At 36.5% G+C, this 17642-nt stretch overlaps 1 pseudogene; it reads right to left on the bottom strand.

Annotated features, from left to right (window-relative positions):
• Nucleotides 1-1487: 1487 nt before the first annotated feature.
• Nucleotides 1488-6492, bottom strand: LOC109680486 (protein LSM12 pseudogene; annotated as a pseudogene).
• Nucleotides 6493-17642: the final 11150 nt, after the last annotated feature.

Below are 17642 nucleotides of genomic sequence, written 5' to 3' on the forward strand. Positions count from 1 at the left end.
ATGAAGAGCCTTTAAAAAAACTAAAAATGTGTAAAAGAAGGAAGCTGAGAAGGTGAATATGGTTGATGCACTCTCCATAAAAGAATGAATATAGAATTTTTTGATGGTTACAAAAATTCAGATCTTGTTGTTGTTGCTGAACAATACTAACTTTTTTTTCATTTTGAAGGCAGTGATTGAATTATTTAATTTTGATCCATTTATTTAGTTAAAAAAAGGAATAAGAAAGAGATCATGGCCAAAAAAATAATAGTTAGCCCCAACTGCACCCCCAAAGCTCTAGCCAGTCAGAAAAGTCCCACTCAATGCCTGACAGTCAGTTGGCAACACTCTCTGCCCTGTGAGACTGCCCTGAAGGCACTCTAAACAGATTATTCAAGCCAGACAACTAGTGGGATAAAGTCAAGATATTCTTTCCAGGTTTTCTGCCCATTGACTGAACACATACAAATTGTCATTACTTATAAGCTATCAGGGGGTGGGAGTGGGGCAGAAGAGCAGGAGGATGGCAGGAAAATACAAACTAAAAGCCATCCAAGCTTTTTCCTGGGCTCTATAGAGGCGCTGAATATAGACTAACAGAGAGGTTGGGGTAGATGGACTCCAGGTTTCTTGAAAGAGAAAATCAGCCCTGGAGGAGGACAAGCTGAGATGTGCCGTGCAAGTGAGTTCTTCCTGCAGAGGCACAGGGAGAGGGGTGGCTGACTCCCATATGGAGAGCAGCGACAAGTGCTTCGAGTACTGTGGGATGAGACAAAGGGAGGGTCCTGAAGCCAAATTAAAAACTGATACATTCAGTTAAGACTAGAAGGCCATCAGGACGCTCAAAGCCAAATCCTACTTGTACACACTGGCTCTACAAGTGCTGCAGGAGATCCTGGTGTGGGCTTAGTCAAGTTAGTTGTCTGGCTATGGGTGGTAGAAAGGGAAACACATTTTTATTCTTAGAGGGATGAGGTGGGAAGACTGGCCATGATCTCATAAAAGGAGACCTGCAAGAAGCAGAAAATATTTAGAGAATATTTTAACATTTTAATATATATTTTCATATATATATGTATATATATATTTAATGTTAAGAAAAATAAAACTAATTCAATTCATGTTTATGCAAAAAAGAAAAACAAAGTTAAGGACAAAAAAATTATTTTAAAGTGAGACCACTGCTGTTCTGGTCTCAACTTAAGAATCACATTCAGCTTGTTACTTTCATTTTGGAAAAAAAGATGTAAGAGTTTCTTTCAATCATTCAGAAGACAATTGTAGTCACTTATCAAAACAGAATGGTAGGAACAGACAGGGAAAGAAAGGTCAGGGGTGAAAGGGCAGAGAAGGAAAGGATTTGCAAAAATAAAATTAACAAGGTAACTGTTCCAGAAGGGGGCTGTGAAAAGGACATGGTGAACTGAAGTCTATTGGTCAATTAATGATTCAAATTTTAAATTATTCTCTTGCTCATTTTTGTTGGGTGTTTTGTTTGTTCAAGTCTAAGATTTGGAAATGCTGACCCTTTGTAAACAAGAGCCAACAAGAAACATAGGATCCCTTTTCTCCCCTGGCCTGTGTATAGCTGAGACCACCATCACCACCGCTACCTCCTTGGCTGGATGCTCAGCGTCCTCCATGTATGTGCACTGTGGATGACAGGCAGCCTCTTCCTGTGATTGTTGGGCTTGTGAACGTTGCACTATCTTTTGGCTTTCCACATCTCTAAAATAGTTTTCAATTATTTTGTGTAACATGTCTCAGTGTACTCCTTTCTTTGCCTTTATAGTTTTCCACTTGATATGGGGGTGTAATAACTTCTTCCACAAGTACGATGTCTTTTTCTTGCCATTTAGAGTCTTTAATGGTCTTGTGAATGTTCTGGAAGAGCTGCTGGCCCTCTAAGACACCAGCGTTGATTGCATAGGCCTGGCTGAGCCTCTCCTCCTCCTCTGTCCGTGCTTTGCTGGCCAGCTTACTAACATTGAGTGAAGCTGGGGGAGGAGTGTCTTGTTTGGTCATTAATTATTTCCACTTCTGAAACATACTGTAAGTTTATGAGCAATATGTCTGCATGGTTGGGTTTTCCACTGGAAGAGGGACATTTTAAAGCCAGCATTTTGGACTGGTAGTTGAAGGCCACCACCTCGCTCTGCAGCCGCTGCTCCTGGCATATCCAGAGGATACCTGGCTTCCAACGTTAAAGTTCTCTCTGGAGATGCTGCCATCCTGGGACAGCAGCCCAGAAGGCTGAGTATAGAGTTTTTAAACCAGTTGAAACCACCATAAGAAAGGGACTAAGGTAGAAAGAAGAAAAATAGAAGAGATTAACCAAAACAGGCTATAATACATATATTCATGGAAGTGCCACAAGGAAACTCCCAGTATAGCTATGTTAAACAAGCAAAAAAGTGTCATTTTTTCCTTTTACAAAACTGGAATTCAAGAAAGCAAAACAGGTCCTGCCTTGGTGTGGGGGTGGTACCAGTGGGGGAAGAGGAGGAGATGAAAGGGTGTAAGAGGGTGAATATGATGCAAATACTGTGCACACATGTATGTACATGGAGAAATGATACCTGTTGAAACTATTCCAGGAATAGGGGGAAGGAGGATAAAGGAGAATGGTGAGGGAATGAATTCAAGTATGACATATTGTAAAACCTTTGTAAATGCCACAGTGTACCCCACCCAGCACAATAATAAAACAAACTAACAAAATAAAGAACCAAAAATTTATTTGCCCTAATATCTAGCTATCCTTCCTCTGAGTATATATATCCAAAATAAATGAAATCATCATTTCAAAGAGATAAGAGATAGCTGCATTCCATTTTTGGGGCACTTTAAATGATATCTGAGATATGGAATCAACCAATAAATTAGCAAAGAAAATGTAATATATATACATTATGTAATAGCTTCCAGCCATTAAATGAAAATGAAAATATATCATTTTCAGAAAATGAATGAACTGAAATGAAATACTCTAGATACATAAAGACAAATGCACATGCATTTTTCTGGAATAGAACTAAAACAAGTCAGCCTGAATATAGAATAGAGATGAACAGAGGCAAGAAAGTATAGGAGGTAAAAGTAGGCAAAGGCAATTTGGGTCCAGGTTCCAAACACCATTAGAAGGAATAAGTTCTAGTGTTCCCCATCACTGTGGGATTATATAGCTTACTTTAGCCTATTATATTTCCATAATGTCTGTAAGAAAAGAATCAATGTTTTCTAAAACAAAGAAATGATGAGGCAAAGGAAATGCTAATTATCCTAGTTTGATTGCTGTACATGTATACCTGGTGTTGGATTGCCACACTCAAATCCAATGGTAAGTAAAATCAATATATGTTAAGAGGGTATTTGAAAGATTCTAACTATAAAAACATGCTTAAGTTTAAAATATCACATTTAGAGATTTTTTTCTTTGTCATTACTCTGTTATCTTTTTCTAAAATAAAAGACATCTAAAAGAGAAGAGGAAAAACTGCCTATAAACTTCTCTATTTGGACATTAACTGCTTTAGTAGTGGTTTAGTTGTTTATTTCTATGATTTAAAAAAATCTTTCCTTCTTTCAAGATATTATAAACAGGAAAACCTTTGTGATAAAAGTAACTAGATATGAGATGCATAAAGCATTAGTGGTGCTGTTCAGTTGTGGAGTAGAATTGGTCATCTCCTGATATCTATTGGATGTACTATGTAGATTTTCACATGTACTTCTTTCAACTTTGGGAGATTTACCGGAAAGGAAAGGGAGATTTACCACAGTGTTAGAATAAAATGGAAACATAAGAGTATATGCAAATTGTTAGTCCTTATTAATGCTTTTTGGATTTTTAAGAGCAGTGATATATATATATGTTTGTCTGAATTGATGTGAGCAAAGAGAAAAGTTTACCAACTAGAAGGAAATTTGTGTTCAAAAATTGTCCTAGGACCACTTACTTGTATGACAATGGGCTAAACTTCCCACCTTTTTTTTCTTTAAAATATATACAGTGTTTGGTTATGCTTAAGGTCAGAGGACAAGAGGGCATGGAAGCATCAAGGACACACCTGAAGCTTTGTTTTTGGTAAATCTTGTAGTGGTCTGATACATAATAAAAGTCGCTGCTAATATAGGAGAGGGCAGATGACCCAGAATCTCCTTCAATGCAATTTCATTTGAAAAAGTAAGATTCTGAAATTCTCAAAACAGAAAAGATTAGGTTTGATATACTTAATTATTCATTAACAAATGCACTTTTAAGTCTCTAACCAAATTATGAAAGAGTAAGTTAAAGTTTAACACTAATTTTAACTTCTCTGAAATAAGAAACTCTTTGGTTTGAGTAATGACACCAGCTTGAATATTCAACTTTTATTTTTCACCATTATGTAATAGATATGGATGTTGGCTGTACCCAAAACTTCTTTCCTTTCATTGTTGGTTATATTAGCAGAGAGGGTTTATGCAGTCAGCCTTCAGTGAGTATGTTAGGAATTGAATCGCTAACCAGCTTTCTTTGAAAATAACATTACCACGTGTTCTCTAAATTCATTACTGGAGGTATATTGTGTGTTTTGGGAGACTTGGGTAGGAGAAGACTCATTGAAGATTGCACCATATTCTTCCACACTTTACAATTTTCCTTTGTTAATATGTTTCCTTATGTTAATATATTGCAGTATCACCACATAAATAATACCATTGCTCCAATTATGTACCATGTACTGTGAATCCTTCTAATAAAACATTGGTCCTGTGATGTTAAGGATTACCTCCTTAACAATTACCTGGATTACCTCCAGGTAATCAAAAATTGCCTGGAACTGAAGAAATTCCTAGGATGGGCTCCTCTTCTCTTAAGGTGGAAAAACCAAGGCAAAATTAAACAGAATCATGAAAACAAATGTAGAATTAACTCAAGACAAGGAAAAAAGCAAATTCATATAAAAGTCACTGTCTATGCTCAACTAAGCTTCAATAACATGAATCGCATGATACTACTTTGGGTTGTTACTCTAGAATCTCAAGAATAACTGCCTGGTTGTCATCAAATTAGCTATTGATATTGAGTTCTTCCATTTTGGTTCTACTTAGGTATATAAAAATGAAGAGGAGGTAGGACTGGCCATTCAAAGAAAGATAACAGATGGCACTGTGAAAAGAGAAGACTTATTCTGTACTTCAAGGGTGTTTGTCTATATAATGTTCATGTGTTCAAATTAATGAAATTCCAAGTGCCTAAGTGACATTTATATGATCAGTTCAGCAGATGTTGGTAAATTGTGCTACTGGTCAATTTTTATTCTCATATATTTACATATTGCATTCAATATTAAATATAAAAGATCATGGCTTTTTCACTATTACTATACTTAAATGTAAAACTTTAAAGTCACATTGCTCCTCTGAGTCTTAGTTCAGAGCTATTTTATTTAGCATATGCTGTGGAATTAGAACTATAATGACACTCATCCTTTTCTTATAGCCAGAGTCACTTTCTAAAACTTACCAATCTAAATATTATCAGCTTTATCAATAAGAGAGAACATACACATAAAAGAACATTAATTCTTCCCCTTAGTTGAATGGATAAGAGAATTAGATGATTAAACAACTTTATTAACTCTGTGAAATATAAGTCTGATAAGATATTTTATTACTCGATAAAAAAACTTAGAATGGAAGGGAGTCTTTTTCCCTGGTGGTCATCAGTTTCTAAACTGTTGAAAAAATGTCAATATTTTGTGAAGAAAACCCACAAATCTGAATAATTTGTTAATCCAGAATAAAATATTTTTTCACCCTCCATAGCTTTAGTGCACTTTCCATCATCCAGAGCTGGTCAGATCTTCCCTTGGAAAGGTCACTGAAAAAACTTCATTTGGACTGTGCTAACCTCTATCTTATTCATCACCTAGTGGCAATGAAGGTAGGCAATTTGCATCATGAAATTTAACCTCAGCTGTCAGTATGATTATCATTTTTATGTGCTGTTGAATTAAACTTGTAAAAGTTTATGTAAACTGAATTTATATGTAATAAAATTTACTCAAGATTGTTTTGCATTACATAGGTGAGCAGTCCAACCCAGGGCTATATTTGCATATTAGGATAGTCTTTAGAAAATGCCTGTTCTTATCCATCTCTAACTTCTGTGTATGAGCATGTTTATTGCTTGTTTTTTTATCCCAGCCATTTCCATTGATGGCTAATATTGTCTGAAGACAGTTCAAAACTAAAAGTTATTAATGTTTGATGGCTTCTCTCTTTCTTACAGCATAAAATTAATCTTGAAAAGAAGCTTCATTTATAACCTGGAGCATTCATGTTCTCAGGGAAATGAGGTCCACTTATTAGAACATTGTTTATCCTGGGTTCAACTTGCAATTAATTATTGCTCAAGATCAAGGCCAAATAAGTACTCACTTTTCCAGTGAAAGTCAATTCTCCAGGGCAAAGCACAGGGGGTAGGTAAAGTAGCATAATTTGAAGAGGACTTCCCATCATGGTCTGGGAACATATTATTTATTAATACAAATAATAGTTGAAGAAAACATAAGAAGACTGTATCATAAAATCACTTCTTACAACTCCAAATGCAAAACACTTGGCAAATGTAAACCTGGGAAATGTTCTATCTCTTCTATGGCAGTATATTTCTCAGATCTATACTTACTGGGAGCATTGCTATTGGTAGAGAAATGAAATTGTGTTAGATTTCTTTAATGATTGCTGTTTTCCAGCCAGGGGAGGAGAATTTTCCAACAGATAGGAATGGAAAATTATTATTTGATATAGAGGATCTCTGTGCCATGTAGGAGATGAGTACTTGCCATAGAACATAGGGGAAGTCTAGAAAGAGAGTCATATCCCAGTGCTACATGTACACTCCATGTTGTAGAATATTTATGATTTTTATAAGGGCTATTTTGCTTAAGTGGGGAGGAGAAATAGGCTGCTGTAATGAAATAGAGAGGAACAAAGGAGAGTGATGGGGAAAATGACAGACATCTTTTTTCCTGCATTTGCAGTAATCTTTTTGATTTCCTTTGAAGAGCACAAGAACTTTATAATCTTGCTGGCTCTGTCTTTTCCCCTACTTTGCATTTTTAAGCATACACTGATTGTACAAATAATGGGGTTTCCTTAAGTTGTTTTCATGCATTTATACAATGTACTTTGATCATTCACCTCCTATCTCCTGCTCTTGTCCCTCTGTCGCTTCTGCTAGTCATCCCCCCAAAAGTCCCTTTTCTATTTTCATGTCTTCTTTTAAATCTAAGTTTTGCATAGGAGAGAAAACATGCTATATTTATCTTTTTTGAGTATGGTTTATTTCACTTAATGTGATGATCTCTATTTCCATACATTTTCCTGCAAATGTTGTAATTTTTATTTTTCTTCTTGGATGAACAGTACTCCATTGTGTATGCATACCATGGTTTGTTGGTATGGTTGATGCCATAATTGATTATGGTGAATAGTGCCCCAATAAAGAACGGGTGGTCGGGAATCTCTAACGCATACTGACTTTGACTCCTTTGGGAATATACCCAGGAGTGGTATAGCTGGATAACATGGTAGTTATAATTTTAGCTTTTGAGGAATTCTGTACTGATTTCTATGGTGTCTGGACTAATTTACATTCCCAAAAATAGTTTGTTTGTGGGAAAAGCCTTTGTTGGTGTGTTTCCTTCATGAATATCATTCTGTTTTTGCTATTTTCTTTATATTGTTTTCTTAAAAATTGATGCTAATTTGCTTCATTTTCATTTCTTGGCTGTGTTTTTTTTAAACAATACAATCTTGCATTTATATTGCTCTGTAAGCAACTGTATCAATTATTCTTTGCCATCTTTGTCCTCCTCAGACAATGAAAGAATATAAGCATTCAGGGCTGGCCAAGTCCATTGTTCTCAAGCTTTAACCACAGGCAGCTTCAGATGATCCTGAATAAGCTAGATCTCAAGTACAAGCCTGTTTGCATCCAGGTGAGCAAGCTCAGCCTCGTCTTCTTTTGTTCTTTTCCTTCTTCCTTTCTACAAACAGGTATTCATATATCCTTCTCACTTATTCCTTTTACTTTTATGAAACATAAGGTGCTAAGAACAGAACCTTTGCTCAGAGGGCATATAAGACAATTATGTCTTTGCTTGGTAATGAAAAAAATATTATGAGAGACTTTTGCTGGAGTGTCTAAGAATGTTCTGCAATCAAGGTGAAATGAGTCATTAATCACATCTCAAAGGCAGTGAGCTTATCTTTGAACTATGAAGGATGGTTAGGATTGGGCAAATTTGCTATGGAGGGAACTGTGTACACAAAATAAGGTCATGAAAACACAGAGTGAATAGTTTTTAAAAGGCTATAATGAAAATAAGGAAAGGTCAATGTTAAGGATTTATGTGACGTTCAAATGATGGACTCCATCTTTCCTCTGGTTTCAGAATTCTGGAACTTGAGGAATATCTACAAAATAAACTGGAAACTTTGAAAGCCATCCAAGATCAAAGAAAAAATGATTTACTCATTGTGATAGCAATGGTGGGTGACATCAACTATCAGAAATTGTTATCAAAACATACAGCTGAACCTTTGCCTGACCACATATTAGTTTATTTTTCTTCCTTATTTTCTGTCATCAAATCAACTGTGTACACACATCTGTTCTTCTCATTGTTCTGTACTAAGTTACCTTTTAACATTTCTGATCAAGTAGTTAAGTGTCCTGGATGGAAATTATAGCTTATACAATATATACGTTCTTAAAATAATGGCATTATTTCATTTTCAAGCATGAGTGTTAAAATGTTTTATACTATTTATTTTTAACATTGAGAAAGTTTAACAGAATCTACATTTTGCCATTGATAGCCCAATTTGTTGACATTTTGCCATGTTACAAATGTAGGTATATGTATGTGAGCATATCTACATGGATAGGTGTATATTTTGCTGAACCTGTACAAATTTAGTAGCCAGCATGATCATTCACCACTATAGACTTAACTAAACATCTCTTAAAATATAAAATATTTTTTCCACAGTAAATCATTGCATTTATTAGATCTAATGAACTGATCAATTGCTCAAAAATTTAATATCCAGTCCACATTTAAATTTCCCATGGTTTCCCCAAAATGTGCTGTTACTCCTTTTTAACCAGGGATACAATTCTGGTTTATACACAGCATTTTATGATGTTTCTTAAACTCTTTTAAACTGTAATTGCCACCAATCTTAATTCCCCATGTTATTCAATAAAGATTTGTCAAGTACTCTGGATATAAAACATTTTTGCCTTTTAAAAAAAGGTATTTATTTGTCTATTAAAAGTTTCTATAAATTAGAAGCTAATTCTAAATGTTATATTATGTCAATGCTAAACACTTTGTCAAGAAAATGTCCTTAGGATGCTGTATCCCTAAACTGTACCATGTGAGGTCCTGAATAGTGGCAGGTTGTCCCACTGTTAGTTAGGTTATACTTCATCAATAGGTTAAAATTTTCCAAAGCCAGATCTCTTCTTTGCAAATATAAGTATTCCTCCATTGTAATTTTTAGCAATCTGTTGGATAATAATTTAAATTTAAGATGTCCTAGTTCAAGAGTAGTTTTCACATAATATTTGGCAATCCATTAATGATGTTTGCATGCATTAGTTATTTCATTGGTCTTTCTGAACAAGAATTCCATTTTTAAATATTCTGTTTACTTGTCTCACCTAACATTTTTGTGTAAAAACTTTGCTTATAAAAGCCTCATAAGCTGCAATTATTACTATCAGAAAGCCTTAATTCCTTTTCCTTCAATTACCAATGTTCTGAAAAAGGAATTACTATCATAATCAGTAGGAGCAAATATTTTTCTTCTCTCTCTCTCTCTCTCTCTCTCTCTCTCTCATGTTTCCTCTCTCTGTCTCTGTCAATTACTATGGGCCATAAATATTAGGATTGAGTTATGCATTAAACTTTTGGATGCTGAAATCTGTCTAAATTTGTAAAATTTTCACTTGTAAATTTTTCTACAACACTGGTTAAAACTTTACCTCAATTGTATCTGACCAAATTCTTGTTTTATTTTTATAATTCAGAATTCAAAGATTACTGAGTTATTCCAATTCACATCTGGAATTCTTCATATTGCCTCATACTGAAAGAAGATATTTAATATTCAAGATCTTGTACACAGTGTTGGTTCATCTCAGGAATATTTTTTGCCTTTTTTTAATCTTAGCCTTTCATATTATACTCTCTTATCTTGTCAATATATAGGTAGAATGCCATATTTATTTGAATCAGATCAAATTGTTGGATTTTTGCAAAAGACATTGTTCTGGTGGCCTATAGTGCTCTTGGAGGTTAATGATATGAAAATTGGTAAAAAAAAAAAAAAAGACAGTAAGAATCACATCTAAGAAGCACTTGTTGAAGAACTACTTTTATTTTCACATCTTCAGAGTTCTGGAGTAAACTCTCAACTGTCTGAGGTTGAGGGGAGAACCCATATTTCTTAGGAGATCCCAAATGATACTGGTATTGCCAGTACTGGACCACACTTCAGAATTGATGGTCTAAATAGGCAACTTCATCTTTTTTTGAAGATATTTAACAAACAAAACTTACAGCCTAAGGGATATAGTATTTCCTCCTGAGTATTTCCACTCAGGGTGGACCTGAGTGTCACAGTTCTCTTGGATGACCCAGTTCTCCGTGCCATGGCAGGAAAAATTACATGTGAACCTCCGCCATGAGCTATCTGCTGCAGCATGGGCTTGTGATCCTGGCCAAGAGTTTCAGTGACGAGAGGATCAAAGAGAACATGCGTGATTAAGAGGGATCTGTACCCCAGGGCTCCTACACAGAATCTTTCCAATGTATGCTTCTCAAAACATCTTTGTGCCAAGTCATTTTATCTGGCATTCTCTATGAATATGTGCTTTACCTGCACTTCAAAGATTTATCTCCTACTCAATAATAACACTGCTCTTTGGATCACTGGATAGAATTAGGATTGGAATGAAAGTAGAGATTATGGTGTCATAATTATGCTGGAAATGTACCCATTAGCCATTGGCAAATGACTCCTACTTTTCTTCATTTTCTGAAATCAGAAAATTGGATAAGTTGGTATAGATTTTATAAATTATTATGATTTCATATTGTATGTTTGTGGATATTGTAATATGTTTTAATAGTCATATATTTATCAATTTCAAATAGCTTTATTATCTTTTTTATTCTTAATTATGAGACAATTTTACCACTAACAGTGGTACTGGTAAAATAACTTGTCTACTATATAGAAGTTTAATCCAAAAACCATTCACATAGCTTTTGACTTCTTGGTTTGAATATTTTCCTGGACTCAACTGACTTCAGGCTTTGTCATTTTGTACTAAGCTGGGCTCTCTCATGTATCTGCAGTCAGCTCTCTCATACATTTGCAGATCACGGAGGCCCCTCTGCTCCAGGATGTTGATTTGAATTTGTTGCCAAGGACTCTTCTAAATTGTCCATCATACTTTGGTCAACTAGCCCAGATTTCACTTCATCACATTGCATCATTCCAAGATGGTGATGAGATACTTAGAAGGTCTTTTCATGTCCACATTCAGAAAAGGAGCACTACTGCTTTTTGGAAATTTTGTTGGTCAGTACACACTACAGGCCAGGGAACACTCATGCTGTGTAGAAATAGTTTATTTAGCCAACTAACAGAAGAAGTGCTACATTCACAAAGCACAGCATGAAGACTGTGAGAGGTGCAATGTCTGGAACATTTTCATAATCATTCTGTGCATCCTGGATATTAAATAGTCTCCAATTCAGATTCCTTTGTACACACACATTTTCTAAAGTTATTTTTGTTTTTTTTTTCATTTTTGCCTCATGTATTTTCATGAATAAGAATAAGCAATAATTCATAGTTTTCCTTTGTATCTATTGAATGTCATATTTTTCCTATATGCAGCATGACAATATTTTTCTGTATTATTTTACAAAAGTCTTTCCATTTTTCATCTTAAGATGGGAATTCCTCCTGATGCACATCAATATACACATTATATGAAAAAAGAAAAAGAAAACAAAATTTCCTATCATTTATGTTTCTGTCTTCTCACTTATATTTACTGCCTTAATTACTTCAGAATTTAAGCCTTGTTGCCCAGAATCATAGCTCTGTTGACATCTACTCTTATTAGGAATATTTTCTGTGTCTTTTCGTTCACTTTCTGTTACTGCTTTTTTTTTCTGTTGTTGTTATTGGGACTAGGTTTTGAACTCAGGAGTTTGTGTTTGCAAAGCAGGTATTCTACTGTTTGAACCATACCACCAATTCTTTTATTTACTTATTTTTTGGTTTTACTGGAGTTTGAACTCAGACCTCATGCTTTCTAGGCAGGTACTGTACCACTTGAGCTACTCTATCAGCCTGCAACTTCTGTTATAATAATTAGAACCATGTAACCAACTTCCACCAAGTATAGGCATTTACGTATTTGTCTGATACTCTACTGATAGTGCTCAGCACTTTAGAGACAGTTGGCTTTTCCACAATATTGAGGATTCTGGTAATGACCATGATAAGAATTTCTAAAATTTAAGTAGTATTTTAATATGTGTCAATAAATTTTATAGCTTTCTCTATTAAATTACTCATATATTCCATTAGAGTTGTTCATTATGTTTATTCATAAAACATAATTTTGATAGTCTTGTTTTTGTAGGTTTTTTTTTCAGTACTGAGGTTTTGAATCAGGTCCTCATGCTTGCTAGGCAGGTGCTCTATGACTTGAGCTACACAAAGCCCATTTTTCCTTTAGGAACTCTTCAAGTAGGACCACACTTCTTTCTGAAGGGTCCAGCCTTGGACTATGATCTTCCTACCTATTCCTCCCCTGTTGGTGGCATTAAGGCATGTGCCAGTGCACCAAGCCCAACTTTTATAGTCTTTTCATAAAGTTTCCCATTTTGTTTGAGAATTTTCTAATGCACAAAAAAGGATTATGTAGCAAACTCCTCTTGCCTAGATTTAGTAGTTTTTAAATTGCTGACTTTTTTTCTTTTTCTCTGTACTACTACTATTTTATAGTACTACTAAGGATTCTGGACACATTGTTTTCAATATGTGAACAATTAGTGACCATTTTATTTTTTTTTAATTAAAACTTTTTTTTTTATTGTTGTGCTGGGTAGAGGCACATTTTGGCATTTATAAAAGTTCTTACAATGTATCAAATGTATCATACTTGAATTCACCCTCTCCAGCACTCTCCTTTATTATTCCTCCCCTCCATTCCTGGTTTCAACAAGTATTTACATTTCCATACATGTGTGCTGGGGATTAGGCATGGACCTTGGACTGGGAAGTATTGGAGATTGCAAAGCTTCTCAAAGTAGGGGCTTGCAAAGCTCTCCTACTCACATTCTTCTTAGCACCTGGTGTTGTAACCTGTGTTCCCGCGTCTTCTTTGAAGAAAATAACTTGCTGTGTTCACATACCAGCTCCTTGATGCAGAACTAGATAAATTACCAGAACTGTTTGGAAACTCCTTGACACCAGATTGATCAACAGCTATAGATAAGATGTCCTGTGTACTTTGACAATTTCCAAGCAGGATGTTTTGTAGTTAAACCTCCATAGGCCTGAGGAAAATTAGCCCACCAGACCCCACTCCTTTTGCCATAGATCAAAAGAATTTCTGATGTATATGCACTTGATTTTTACTTGATTCATTTCCTTGTACTGACCTATAAAATAAACACTCTGGCTTAGGTAGGCACTCACGTATCCTACCAAGAACGTGCGGTTCTCCCAATCCCAACTTTGTGTCTTTATGTCTGCATGTCTTTGTTTCACTCAGCAGCTTAGCTGGGGGTCTCATTGGATAAGGCAAGGGAATGCTCTCTTAGGGACGTGTCCACAAGGAAGATAAGGTAAGGGGAGAGTGCAATACTGAATATCATCAGGTGTAATAAATATGGGACAAACTGGATCTAAGGAAAGAGATCTCTATGTACAGATGCTTAAAGCTGTGCTTAGAACTAGACATAATGAAGTGAAGTCTCTTCAGCTTGTCCAGTTCCTAGATTTTGTTCAGGATACCTACCCCTGGTTTCCTGAAGAAGGGACAGTCAATTTAGAAATCTGGCAAAAAAGTAGGGGAAAAATTAGAGATGCTGAAGGGCCTGATGGCATGCTAATTTTTACCTTTGGCATGTGGAGTCAAATTCAGGACTGTGTAGACCCAGCTCCAATTCATAAACTAAGAATTAAGTCCTTTGAGGCAGAACCAAGAGGGTATAAAAAATCAGGAGATGACAGTCATCTCAGTTTTAACCAATTTCAGCCATCACCTCCTTCAGCCCCTAGGACTCCTCTGGCGGATTTCCCACTGCCTTTCTTTAAATCTAATCCACCCTCCACTGATATGGATTCCGAGAGCAAATCCAAATCAAAAGACAGTGACAATGAGGAAGATTATCAGGATGCTCTGCCTCAACCATTCCAAAAATCATTTTCAACTATATCTTGTAAAAAGAGTCCATTGCAACACACTTTGGCTCTGGCATGAAAGTTAGGGGAGGACACTTCTGGTTTTAATATATTCCATGTTTTTGAACAGACTGACCCAGCTACAGAACAGCCTCAGATTCCATTTAAAACTTTAAAAGAACTCAAACAAGCCTGTACTATGTATGGGTCTGCAGCATCATCTACAAAACAATTGCTAAGCAGCACCACTACTGGTTCTGCCCTGCCTCCTAAAGATTGGATGGCTATTGCTAAAGCTTGTCTTGGTCCCGAGATTATTTACTATGGAAAACTAGTTATACTGAGTTATGTAAAGAACAAGCCACACGCAATGCTGCTCATGGTATACCAATTACTGGAGATATGCTCCTAGGCCAAGGAGACTATACAGGCTTGCAAAATCAATTAAATTATCCTCTACTAGCAAATGAACAATTGGCTATCACTGCCACCTGAGCATGGAGACAGCTACCCACTAAAGGAGATAAGACCCAAGAAATTATTAAAAAACATCAAGGTCCTGAAGAGCTTTTCCAACACTTTGTGGCTTACCTATTACAACATATGGGCAGAACTGTTGAAGACCCTGAATGGGGTACTCTCCTTGTAAAACAGTTAGCCTTTGAAAATGCTAACAAACATTGTAAAGAGGCTCTCAGACCTTACAGAAAAGTCTTCTTTGAAAGACATGATTAGGCTTTGTTCAGATATAAGCAGAGGCTATGGTCATAGAATGGCCATGGCAGCTGCTTTTAAGGAATCTTATGCCCTTCCAAAGGGGTGTCTGTTATAATTGCAAAAAGCCAGGTCATTTTGCTAAAGAATGTCATAAAGGCACCAGAACAAATGTACCACCTACTGGACCTTTCAGTCAAGGACAAAAGTCCTCAGGAAAATGTCCTCCCTGCAAACAACTTGCCGTCATTCGGCTAATGAATGTCGCTCACAGACCAATGTAAAAGGGTGATCATTACAGGGACAGCAGGGAAACTCCTCACGGGGCCGCCTTGGTCCCATCAAACAATAGGGGCACTTATCGTGTTCCAGAAAAAACAAATAGGGTCATGATTACAGACCTTCTGTACCACCCCCAGAAGTACAGGACTGGATCTCAGTCCTTCTACCCTTAAGTCCTGAGATAGGAACAGAGGCCATCCCTACAGGAGTCTATGGGCTATTGCTAGAAGGGACAATAGGATTAATTCTGGGTAGAAATAGTATGACATTAAAGGCTCTTCAAATACATCCTGGAATTGTTGACCAAGACTATACAGGAGAACTAAAAATTCTTGCTCAAGCTTCTCAGACTTTTGTAGCCATTGCTCCCACAAACAAGATTGCACAGTTAGCAATCTTTCTCAATGTAAAAGTAGGAAAAGTGCTTGTGGATACCCCATTGGGAGAAAAAGGGTTTGGACATTCTGACCATGCTGGGTACAATGGGTCACTGCTGACTACTCCGAGATGGCTCTCTTTTTAAATGGCAAGCAGTTTATGGGATTATTAGATACAGGAGTGGATGTTTCTGTAATTTCAGAGTGGCACTGGCCATCCACACGGCCTTGTGCCCAGACTACAACTGATTTAAAAGGTGTCAGCTCTGCCACAGCTCCTTTACAGAGTGCTTGCATCATCTCCTGGCATGATGAGGAAGGACATTCTGGCACTTTTCTACCATATATGCTAAAATATTTGCCTGTAAATTTATGGGGAAGAAATGTTTTACAAGAATTGGGAGCTGTTTTATATAGCCCCAGCACTAAGATTTCACATATGATATTACAACAGGGTTTTGACCCTTGTAATGGCCTAGGAAAGAGTTAACAGGGAATGAGAGTTCCCATCTCTTCCCTGCCTCATCCTCTTCAAATGGGATTGGGATACAAAACATCTCCTACACAGTTTTAGGAGGGGGCCCTGATCAATGACTCCCTCCCACTTTGCACCTCCACTAACATTACTGGGCTCACTAATGAGCCAGTATGGGTAGACCAGTGGCCCCCAATGGGAGAAATTAGCAACAACACAAGCCTTCATATAGGAGCAATTACAAGTGGGACATATAGAAACATCTCATAGACCATGGAATACACCATTTTGTTATTAAGAAAAAACTCAGGCAAGTGATGTTTGCTACAGGATTTAAGGGCTATCAATATGGTTATGCAACCAATGGGATCTTTACAACCCGGGCTTCCTTTCCCCACCACCATCCCCCTAAAAATTATCTTTATGTTATTGATTTAGAAGACTGCTTTTTTTACCATTCCATTACATGAGGAAGATAGAGAAAATTTTGCCTTTTCTGTACCCATGCCTAATCATCATGCTCCTTGCAAACATTATCACTGGAAGGTTTTGCCTCAGGGCATGACAAACAGCACTACTATCTGTCAAGATTTTGTTGCTTTGGTTCTAGAGGCTTTAAGACAAAAATTAAATTAAGCTCTCATATTGTTCATTATATGAATGATATCTTACTTATCCAACCTGATTTAGATGTCCTTCAAAATTTTTTGGTTTATGTGCTTGAACAATTGCCAATATAGGGTCCTATTGTAGCCCCAGAAAAGGTACAAAAACAATCTCCTTTTTCATATTTGGGCCAGCTTATTGAAGGACCTGCTATCTGTCCCCCCAAAATAGAAATCTGTAAGGATAATCTAGTAAATGATTTTCAAAAGTTACTGGGGAATATAAGTTGGCTGTGTCCTGCCCTAAAACACTACCTGTGAACTGCCTCCTCCCTTTAAAACCTTTACAGGGAGTCACTCAACCATCATCTCCTAGATATCTCACACTGGAGGGTTGTATGGCCCTGACTAAGATTGAGCAAGCTACTCATAACTCTCAGGTAATTCATATTGGCTATTCTCAACCAATACAACTTCTTATTTTACCTACAACAAGTCTACCCACAGGAGTTCTTTGGCAGTCTCAGGGAGTGCTAGAGTGGCTACATTTACCTCACTCCCCTGCTAGGGTCATCACCCCTTATCATAAAATTGTACCTAAGTTAATAGCCATGGGACATTTTTGCACTGTACAACTTCTAGGACTAGAACTGTCCCTGTTGTTGTCCTATTCACCAAGGAACAACAGGCGTGGTTATAGCATAC

This window comes from Castor canadensis, chromosome 15 (genome assembly GCF_047511655.1).
Source record: "Castor canadensis chromosome 15, mCasCan1.hap1v2, whole genome shotgun sequence".
In the NCBI taxonomy this organism is placed as follows: Eukaryota; Metazoa; Chordata; class Mammalia; order Rodentia; family Castoridae; genus Castor; species Castor canadensis.